Source organism: Pleurodeles waltl, chromosome 9 (genome assembly GCF_031143425.1).
Source record: "Pleurodeles waltl isolate 20211129_DDA chromosome 9, aPleWal1.hap1.20221129, whole genome shotgun sequence".
NCBI lineage: Eukaryota > Metazoa > Chordata > Amphibia > Caudata > Salamandridae > Pleurodeles > Pleurodeles waltl.
The window spans coordinates 62,293,689-62,304,897 of NC_090448.1; the positions used below are offsets into that span (position 1 = coordinate 62,293,689).

An 11,209-nucleotide genomic window follows, 5' to 3' on the forward strand; every position below is an offset into this window, starting at 1 on the left:
GCCCATCAAGACTCACTCTCATTTCATCAGTCCATAAAACCTTAGAAAAATCAGTCTTGAGATATTTCTTGACCCAGTCTTGACGTTTCAGCTTGTGTGTCTTGTTCAGTGGTGGTCGTCTTTCAGCCTTTCTTACCTTGGCCATGTCTCTGAGTATTGCACACCTTGTGCTTTTGGGCACTCCAGTGATGTTGCAGCTCTGAAATATGGCCAAACTGGTGGCAAGTGGCATTGTGGCAGCTGCACGCTTGACTTTTCTCAGTTCATGGGCAGTTATTTTGCGCCTTGGTTTTTCCACACGCTTCTTGCGACCCTGTTGACTATTTTGAATGAAACGCTTGATTGTTCGATGATCACGCTTCAGAAGCTTTGCAATTTTAAGAGTGCTGCATCCCTCTGCAAGATATCTCACTATTTTTTACTTTTCTGAGCCTGTCAAGTCCTTCTTTTGACCCATTTTGCCAAAGGAAAGGAAGTTGCCTAATAATTATGCGCACCTGATATAGGGTGTTGATGTCATTAGACCACACCCCTTCTCATTACAGAGATGCACATCACCTAATATGCTTAATTGGTAGTAGGCTTTCGAGCCTATACAGCTTGGAGTAAGACAACATGCATAAAGAGGATGATGTGGTCAAAATACTCATTTGCCTAATAATTCTGCACTCCCTGTATATATATATATATTCGAAACAAACAGCTAATAAAAACTGCAGTACCGCTCAAGACCAGTTGGTCGAAACGCATCAGTGGTGATGGATGGTGAGTTTTTGACTGCATTAAAGGAAAAAGAGAAAAATAATTTTCCTCCTGGAGTGCAGTACTGCAGTTTTTATTAGCTGTTTGTTTCGAATTTGTGGGAGGAAAGGTCCATTCCTCGAATCTGCACCAGCATGTAAGAGCGCGCCAGAAGGTGGACCAATTTGTTTGTTTATTTATATATATATATATATACATATATATACATATATATATATAGAGAGAGAGAGAGAGAGAAGAGTTATACACAGAAAATCTATACAAAGTTACTTTCCGATATTTTGTCTCTTGATATTCTTGTAACAATATTTGCTCTGTCATTATTCTGCTTGTGATATTCACAAACAACACATTAGGAAAGAGAGCTTTGTTCATGAACTGTGTCGTGCAGGACTCATAAGCTTTGAAGTAGACTCTGACAACATTTTTATATGAACAAATTTTTGCATAATTCCCAATTGTTGGGATTCACACTAATTTTTATTCTTCACCCGATTGTACCTTTTCACATAATTTTCACCAGCAGAAGGCTGGATCAAGCTAAATATATCTTGTGTAATCTATAGTATAAAAATGATATGTGGCATGGCCAAGAGAAATTTTCTGCTCAACTAAGGCACGCCCAAGTATTTTGTGTGATTGTTTCAATGAGGTATTGCCTCATGTACAATTTTCAAGTCGACTGAGAAATGTATTATGCAAAATGCATGTAATGTTTGTAAAAATGACATGAATCACGCGAGAAAAATATTTTGCATTTGTGCTCAGCTCTAGGCTGTAGTGGGCAAAAGTAAAATGGGATTGACATTTGAACAGACCTATGGATGAAGAGGGCTGACCAATAGGTCCTATAAGTATATTTAAATATGAGTGTTTTCTTACGATTTTTAAAAAACAAAAAACATGAGGCTGTTAAGACAGCTAGTGGTGTCTTTAGGCCAGACCTAAAAATGAGGCATTGAGACAAAAACTGTTAAAACTCTATTTCACAAATTTTTATCACATTTTACCAGTTTCTTGCATACAGGCGGTTTCTTTGCAATACTTGGGGCATATTTATACTTGTTTTGCGCCGAATTTGCGTCATTGTTTTTACGCAAATTAGTTGCAAAACTAACTCCATATTTATACTTTGGTACTAGACCCCTATAGCCCCAAAGTTATGGCGTTAAAATCATTTTTTGGACGTGGAAACCTACCTTGCGTCAATGAGATGCAAGGTAGGTGTTCCCGTGCAAAAAATGACTCTATGGACTTGGTGCCATATTTATCCCACAGTGCTAAAACCATGCACGGGGGAGAAGAGGGGTCAAATAATGGTGCAAAGCTTGCTTTGCACCATCATTTAACAGCTGGGTCAGGGCAGGCGATAGGAGGCCTGTGAGCCTATTTCCATGGTGGAACACCATGGAATAAGCCCACAGGTGCCCTTCCCAGGCCCCAGGGACACCCCCAACAACACCAGAGGGACAGCGGAATATGGGGGACCCAATCCCAGGTAAGTATAGGTAAGTACAGGTAAGTATTTTTTTTTTGGTGCCATTTAGGGCCCTGAAATGTGCCCCCCCCTATATGGCACTGGGTGCAATGGCCATGCTCAGGGGACCTTGGCCCCCTGTGCTGGCCATTGGGGTGGTGGGCATGACTCCTGTCTTTTCTAAGACAGGAGTCATGTGGTATGGATGGTTTTGGGTCAGGAAATGATGCTAGGCTGGTTAGAGTAATATTTTTTTGACTCTAACCTGCCTAACATCATTTTTTGGTGCAAAACCCCCTTCTCCCATACAGCCACCCCCATCCGGCTAACGTCATTTTTTTTTACGCTAGCCTACACTTTGCGCTGGCTTGCACCATTCTATAAATATGGTGCCCGGCTGACGCTCAAGAATGGTGCAAGCCAGTGCAAAACCTTTTGATGCAAAACTGCGTTAGTGCAGTTTTGCACCAAAAAGTATAAATATGCCCCTGGATGTGTATAAATACTAACATGCAGAAATTGGATCTTGCACATTTTTGCCATTTGTGCTTGATTCTCTATGAGGCATTGGGTGGAATTTTTTTTTGTAAATTGCTCATAAATCAAATCATATTTCAAAGCGCACTGCAGCCTGCAAGGGCTGCAATCTATTTCAGTAACTGGCTTCAAGCCAGCCGTTCAATAATCTAGAGCCATTTAAAAGAATTATAAGCATTAAAAAAGAAGGCTTAAATCAAAGCTCTCGAAACATGGTGTTCTTTCAGGTGTTGAGAGTCCTGCAGCGTCCAGTGTATAATCCAATTTTTCATTCAAACACATACATCTATGCCATCCAGACACATCTAGTTCTTCATCAGGAGAGGCCCGGTTTTAGATGTGTAATTACCAATACAATCAGACAATCAGATTTTCAAAGTTTATCAGGTGTTATCATTTTTGCCTGCTTGAAACATGTGGATGTTGGTGCTTACCACACAAAATGTGCATTTCAGGGTATTTTCTAAGGTTTTTTTATATTCAATTCTAGTAGGTTTTATCTGCCAAACTTTAAGGGGGAATGCAGTATTTATGGAATTCAGCATGTAGCAGGTGAGATAAAAGCAGCAAAACTAATAAGTCAATTTTGTGCTGTAACAGGAGTTACTACACATATCGGAAATTATCAGGCCACTCATAATTAGGGCCCATATGTACCTTCTCATGGATATAAAATGTAGTCTGGTTAAAAAAAATTTTAAAACAGACTGGTTGGCTTCATCGGGGCATGCTAGCAAATACCTGTAAGTAAGGTTTGTCTAACTTCAGGAGTTGTTGGAATAAAATCAACCCCGTTCCCTGAGTCAAATAAATATATGTGTAATGCTGTGTATTTGGTGAAGATAGGTCTAGGGCTACAGTGCACTGTTTTGGGCCCCGACCCGCTTCACTTACCAAATGTCCACCCTCTGATCACTGTAGGACATTGTGGATGGTCAGATCAGAATGAAAAGGTCTTCAAGAAAGTGACTCTGAATAAATGATTCTGCATAAAAAATACTTCTTGTGGAACACTTTGGGGCATATTTATGGGGATTTGGCATAGTGCAGTGCAGAAAGTCATGTTGCTGCTGTACCCCAAAGTTCAAGGGCAGGAATGCACTGTATTGACGCAACACAGTCCATTCCTGCCCTTTCCCCCTTCACTGGCTCCATTTTGGCAGCCTAGCACAAATGCAGGCACCATTGCACCCTGCACAAAATAATCCCGAGAGTTTTCCTCTTTCTAAGTGCGCTGCTGAATGCAGCACACATGGAAAGGGGATGAAAAGAGAAAAAAAATATATATTTCTCCTCGTTGCGCCTCACCTCAGGAGGCGTAGGCTTTAGGCACTTCCCCAGGTTTCCTTGATGTTGTAAATCTGGGACAGCATCAAAATCTATGGGTGTTGCATGGAAAACCCACCCCAATGCCCATGGAACGCCTCCTTCGTGCAGAGTAAGGCAATGGAGAGACTTGTGATGCCTTGCCTTACAATTAAGTAACAAGAGCAACTCTCCTACATTAATATAAATAACAATAAATATAAATAATACTAATAAATAGAAAAAACTTCAACTTTATTATTAATATTAAGACAAAGCTAAAATATAAATATACCATGACAAAGACATATACCATTAAACAAATTCTTGCTAGTGACAATGCAACAAAAAGTCAGAACAGCCACACACCAGACAACACATAAAACAAATATAATTCAGAAAACATATAAATGATAACACACTAAACAAATAATCTTCAATCAAATAAATTGTATCGTTATGAAGATTTACTTTAACATATAGTTTTTCAGCCTATATGAATTGTAGGTCCTGCATATTTTGTTGTAATTGATTACTTATATTAATCTTTCAAAATGTAATTGTTTACTGCTTTACACATAGTTTTGAGATGATATAACAAAATAATACTCATCAGAGTCTTAGTACACTTTCAGTGTTCCTTAGGTCAGGATAGAACCACGATGAAAAAATGTCTTTTCAGTCGGCAGCAAGTGTGTCCTCAACTTTTGCTTGCCCAAGTCCTGGCAGAGTTTAAGCTTTTGCTTGCCCAAGTCCCAGCGAAGTTTTGATACTACTCACTTGGACAGCCTTGATACTTTAATACTGCTCACTCAAACTCGATACTAGTTGCCAAGTCCCAGCGCAGTTTTGATACTGCTTACTCTAACAGCCTTGGTACTAATTGTCAACACGCGTTTCGGTGCATCCCAATGCATAATAATTCTCAAAGCCACCTTCATCAGGGCCTTATTCAGTTATGTACCAAAGACACAATAGTACATCTGCATAGAGCGGAAAAAAATAGATATTCAATTCTATTGTCACATTATCTATGTCTTTTCATAAATATACACTCAATTCATGCCACCAAGTGGACAGAGCTATAGAGCAGTGGGTGTGAACCACAGAATCCGACACCAAAAAGGTAACCCCACCATTAGGAAATAGTTAAAAAAGCATACAATGTCGGCCAACTAATTGGACCAAAGAAACAAAAACCAATGTGCATCATGCAAAAAGAAATTTGTACCGTGAACATAGAGAACCCCAGTGAATAGAGATAAATATATAGTTATCCATAAGAGCCCAAGTCTCAGAAATAACACGCCATACCCAATATTGTTAGTCTCATCCATGCTGATTTACTGAGTATCTTCTCTAGCGGGCTGTAACACAGAGAAGGATAGGGTTCTATTTTGCCCCAGCAGACCAACCGGCACAAAACAAATACAAGGGTGGTATGCCCACAATAATAATTGTGCATTAATGAGCCTTATCGAGTAAATGCAACCGCAAAGCATGCTCATATGTCTACTTCTCATTTTTAGGCCTTCCTAAACACGTTCCGAGAATGCCACGTAAAAAGTTAACACACAAAACATATTAAACTGTTTGGATCGAGTTCGCATACGAGAAGAACGGACCGATGGAAGTCTAAGAATATGACAAGTACCGTAACATAGGAACACTTTCATACACTTCAGTTACTTATAAAGCGTGGCAACGAATGTACGTCACGCTCAAAGCAATGTTTCATCCAATATACATATGCTCGTATCACAACAGACTCCCCGCCTTTTAAATTCTGCTCTCACAGAGCAGCATGGCGGGAGTTGAGAGAGAAGAAAGACTCAGTGTTGAAGGGCTAAGCAAGATGTTTGGGCTGCGGCGGACATCTAAAAACGGGAAGCTAAATCAGACAGAGTCTACTTTGGCAGCCATCTTGGCTGGATCAAACTATATAACAATGAAAATAAAGGACTAGTACCTCATACATGATGTCTAAAGACAAAAAACCAACATACCAGAATATAGTATAGTTTATTTAAAGGGCAATAAAATCTGAACCAAAGAGCCAACAAAGACAGAGTATGCTACCAAAAATTAAGAAAATTATAAGAATTGAAAAGGTTAAAATACTCACTAGAATGACACTTGTATCAACCTAACTGGATATAAGTGGTTCAAAAACAAGCGCATATAGCGGCAAAAAAGTCTACTACAATACGCAGCTACAAAATGAAAGGAAGGCAGAGGATGTATAAGGACCTCCTTTAATAAACCAGGGAGAAAGAAGCTCTAACGTATCGCATTTTGCTAAGGTATTTCTTCATTCAAACCTTTCTGGCAAGTATCCAGAAAGAAAATCCAGAAGACTTCACGTTTTTTCCTTTTCCTGTCAACATCTTGTTCGGAACCAGACACGATCTTCTCCAAAATTGTCCATTTAATGTCATCTTCATTGTGTTTGTGTTCTAACCAATGGGATACCAGAGGAGCCTTATGTTTCTGAGTACTAAACGCTGAACAGTGTTCATAATACCTAAATCTGAACTCTCTTGCTGTTTCACCTACATAACCCAGCTTACATGGGCAAAGAATTAGATACACTACATTCTTAGTTCTACAATTAGACATATTCCTTAAATCTATATTTATGTTATTACAAGTGATGCTTCTGGAGACTATCGCACCCTTGCATGCTCCACAATTACCACATTTGTGGTTGCCAATAATAGGCTCTAAGCCAAGGATGGACTTTTGTACTGGTACTGAAAGGACATCATCTTTATGGAGAATGCAAACATCTAGAAATCTTTGTGGATTTTGGGTAGTCCGTAAATAACTGGTAATCGGGTATTTTTAGGAGTGAGGAACTCAAATTCTTTCCGGCAAATTACATCTTGCTGCAATGCTAGCATCAAATTGATGTGAACTGCCCTCACCCTCTGAATCAGATGTATCAGAAAAAGTAACTATCTTTTTCGATGTCCAATCCTGTTTTTCTTGAAAAGTCTGGTTGGACTGTTTATAATAACCTTCAGATACATAGGGATATGTTCTTTCAACAGTAAAGTATCTAATATCTTTCTTTAGTTTCTCTGTTTTCCTTTTAACTTGATACTGGTCGAATGACTCAAACTCAATTGACACTTCCTCCAACTTTTTCTTAGCTTCCTCTAAGGTATTAGTCTGTTTTAATTTCTCTTCTATTTCCTCGGTCTCTTTAATCAATAGAGACACTATTTCCCGTGCAGTCTCAATAATTAACAACATCCAGTCTCTCAAACATCTGTTGGAGATGAGTGACCATTTGTCCAAAAAGGCTTTAATTTCTACCAATAGGCCGGGTATGTTTCTGACTCTGAGTCCATTAGGGATCACTCCTGCCCTTAGATATTCTAACATAAACTCCGCATGAGCTTCAGTTCTGCGTGTTTTCTTCTTTAGATCAAGTAATTTGATCCAATCATCTTTCAAATTAATAGAGAGCCTAAACCCCTGTTCTGTGTTGTGGGAAACTCCCACAATTCTAGGGAAATGTGCTTCTGAAAATCCAAATGATTTAATGCTCTCCATGGACACCACCACTTAGATGATAATATAGGGCAAAAAATGTGAAAAAAGTACAAAGACCTCCACCAAAAAAGTAGACAGAAAATATAAAGTATTGCAATAAGAGATTCACGCACAATAGATCCAAAGTGCACACCCACTGTCGTCGCAACACAAAAGCAAATTGCTGTAACTCAAGGAAAAGTCAAATAAGGGGTCCCTGAATTGATGAGGAGAGAGAACCAGGGAATCAAATACAATTAAGTAACAAGAGCAACTCTCCTACATTAATATAAATAACAATACATATAAATAATACTGATAAATAGAAAAAACTTCAACTTTATTATTAATAATATTAAGACAAAACTAAAATATAAACATACTATGACAAAGACATATACCATTAAACAAATTCTTGCTAGTGACAATACAACAAAAAGTCAGAACAGCCATACACCAGACAACACATAAAAGAAATATAATTCAGAAAACATATAAATGATAACACAGTAAACAAATAATCTTCAATCAAATAAATTGTATTGTTATGAAGATTTACTTTAACATATAGTTTTTCAGCCTATATGAATTGTAGGTCCTGCATATTTTGTTGTAATTGATTACTTATATTAATCTTTCAAAATGTAATTGTTTACTGCTTTACACATAGTTTTAAGATGATATAACAAAAAAATACTCATCCGCTGCTTTTTGACGCAAAAGTGGCGCAAACTTACAAAATACAATTGCATTTTGTGAGTTTGCGCCACTTTTGCGTAAAAAAATGACGCAAATGCAGCGCTAAAAGAGTATAAATATGGGCCTAATTACTCTGAGCCACCGGAGCTAAAAAAAAGTGGCATTCCGGCGCCACAGGGGGCACATAAATATGCCCTTTTGGGTCCATTTATGAGTTGGGTAGAGCAGTTTACCACGTGGTATCCTGTTCTGCCCAATTGCTAGAGGTCCAGTGTTCCTGTACCTGGATTTATCGAGTGTGGGAACACTGTGTTATGTTTGGGACCTCCAGGAGGTACCAAGTGGGAAGGGGTGTTGGCTGGATTTGCGGGTCATGTGACGCGGGACAGGGAAGGTTACCCCTGCTCCCTAGGAATGTATGGTTGAGCCCCGGACTTGGGGCGATAGTTAATAAAAGCCCGGAGTGGCGTGACGCCAGGCAGTCTGGTAGCCGCTGGTACTACACACGTGTGTTTGTCTGTTTTATTACTGCAGTTCACCGGGCCTGCATACGGCCCGAATAGGAGTCCCGGAAAGTGTAACGCGGGAGTGGTTCACCCCGCGACCCAACATAACAAATTGGCGACGAAGGCACGGGCAGAAATAGAAACGAAACTCACGTCGAGTGCAGAGCGGCAGGCTGGCCCCTGCACGGCAGCGTCTTCAAGCGGCAACCGGCACACCACGACAACGCGAGTCGGGGAGTCCGCGGAGGAGGCGGAGGCTCGGCGCGGGATCTCCGTGTTGTTGGTTGTCAACGGAGCGACGCGTGTGGCTCAGGAAGACGCGCGCACGGGGAGCACGCATTCTCCCGCCCCCGGTCAGAGTCCAGAGACAGGCCGGCAGCAAGAAAAGAAGGTGAGGGAAGAGCTGCCAATCAGCAGGGGAGAGCGAGCACCGGTACGGCAGGAGGGGGGCCACATACAAAAAAAAAAAAAAAAAAAAAAGGGGAAAAAGGCAGAAAAGAGGGACATACCGCCAGACAAACAGCAAGAAATAATCCCTTATCAAAAAAAAAAAAGTGAAGGAGAGGGAAACAAGCACAAGCCACAACAAAGGGAGGAACAATATCAATAAGGGGCAGAAAAAAAAAAAAAGAAAAAAAAACAATGGCCACTTTTCCAGTCATAGAGCTTTTTGTTATGGAAGGGCCCCCATCAGCGCAAACCGCCAAATGGAAATCCTGGGTGGAGCGTCTAGAGAACTATTTTGCAGCTGTTGCACTAGACCCAGATAGGCAAAGACCGATGCTTCTTCACATGGGCGGAGCGATGCTGCACAAGATTAGCAAGACAGTGACGGAAGAAGGACCACCATTCACGTACCGAACCCTAAAGAGGGCGATAACAGCGTATTTTGAACCTATGGCAAACCCTGACTATGAACGTTTTCTTTTACGACAAGCTAGACAGCACGCAGACGAGTCGGTAGACACGTACTATGCAAGGTTAAAGGAACTGGCAAGCACATGCACCTTACCTGACCCGGAGGATGAAATAAGAGCGCAGTTCATACAAGGATGTCACTCAACGAAACTGAGAGAACACATACTTCAGACCCCAGGCCTGACAATGGCCAACATGCTAACGATGGGCAGGTCGAAGGAGTTGTCGAGGGTAAGAGCAGCGCACATGGAATCGGCGCTCGCACAGACCATAAAGACAGAACCAATAAATGTTATTGCCTCAAGCACAACGACAAATAGAAAGGACAAGACAAGACCGACAGGCACAAACCGAGCATGTTACATGTGCGGAGGAACATTTCCACACCAAGGCAAATGCCCAGCGTTGGGAAAGCAGTGCGCGAACTGCCAAAAACTGAATCATTTTGCAAAGGTCTGTCGGTCAAACACGAGAGCAAAAGATGACAGACAAAAGACAAGTCAGGGAATAAAGGCAATACAACCACGTGACCTAAGTCCGGACATGGATGATGATGAGCCAGAAGGGACAGTATACATAGTTCACACAGCTGAACCAGGTTGCCAAAGTCGGAAAAAAATTCCGAAATGCAAAGTACAAGTAGCGGGACACCAAGTGACAGCTCTTATTGACACGGGAGCTTCAATTAATATACTGGCACAGTCAACGTTTGACCAAATGCGGCATCTTCCTGTTCTACGGCAAACAACAGTAAAAGTGTTTGCTTTTGGGTCCACAAGACCTCTCCCAATGGCAGGAGTCTTCGTGACAGATATCAATCACGAGGATGTAACCGTACAGGCCAAAGTGTATGTCACAAAGATAGGAACGGGGATGCTACTCAGCTGCCGCACCGCGGAAGCACTGAAACTGGTGACGTTTGCGTTCAGCATACATATAGGGGAGTTGGCGAGTTTACAAGAAGAGTATGCTGAATTATTTCAAGGGATTGGATGTCTGAAAGACCGTCAAATAAAATTACACATTGACAAGTCCATAGAACCAGTTGCGCTAAAACACCGACGCATAGCTTTTCATCTCCGCCCTCAGGTTGAGGCAGAACTGAAGAAACTGGAAGAAGCGGATATCATCGAAAAGGTGGAAGGACCAACCCCATGGGTATCCCCCATTGTGGTCACGAGAAAGCCCAAGCAACCAGGGGAGGTACGCATATGTGTAGATATGCGCCTTCCAAACGTGGCCATCCGGAGGGAACGTCACCTCACGCCTACGGTGGATGACATAGTGGCAGAGCTCAGTGGGTCCAAATGGTTTTCAAAAATGGACTTAAGGGCTGGATATCACCAGATCATGTTGGCTCCAGAGTCGAGAGCCATCACTACTTTCTCAACTCACGTGGGACTCAGAAGATACAGACGCCTGAGTTTTGGGATTGCCAGTGCGGCAGAAGTATTCCAGGATACTA

General features: G+C 41.2%; 1 long non-coding RNA gene across 1 annotated transcript; it reads right to left on the reverse strand.

Moving 5' to 3' along the window:
- Positions 1–4,319: 4,319 nt before the first annotated feature.
- On the reverse strand, positions 4,320–5,850 carry LOC138258574 (uncharacterized). The gene is made up of 2 exons (XR_011198426.1): positions 5,736–5,850; positions 4,320–5,064 (listed from the first exon to the last, which is right to left on the reverse strand). It is a non-coding gene; the product is annotated as an uncharacterized lncRNA (long non-coding RNA).
- Positions 5,851–11,209: the final 5,359 nt, after the last annotated feature.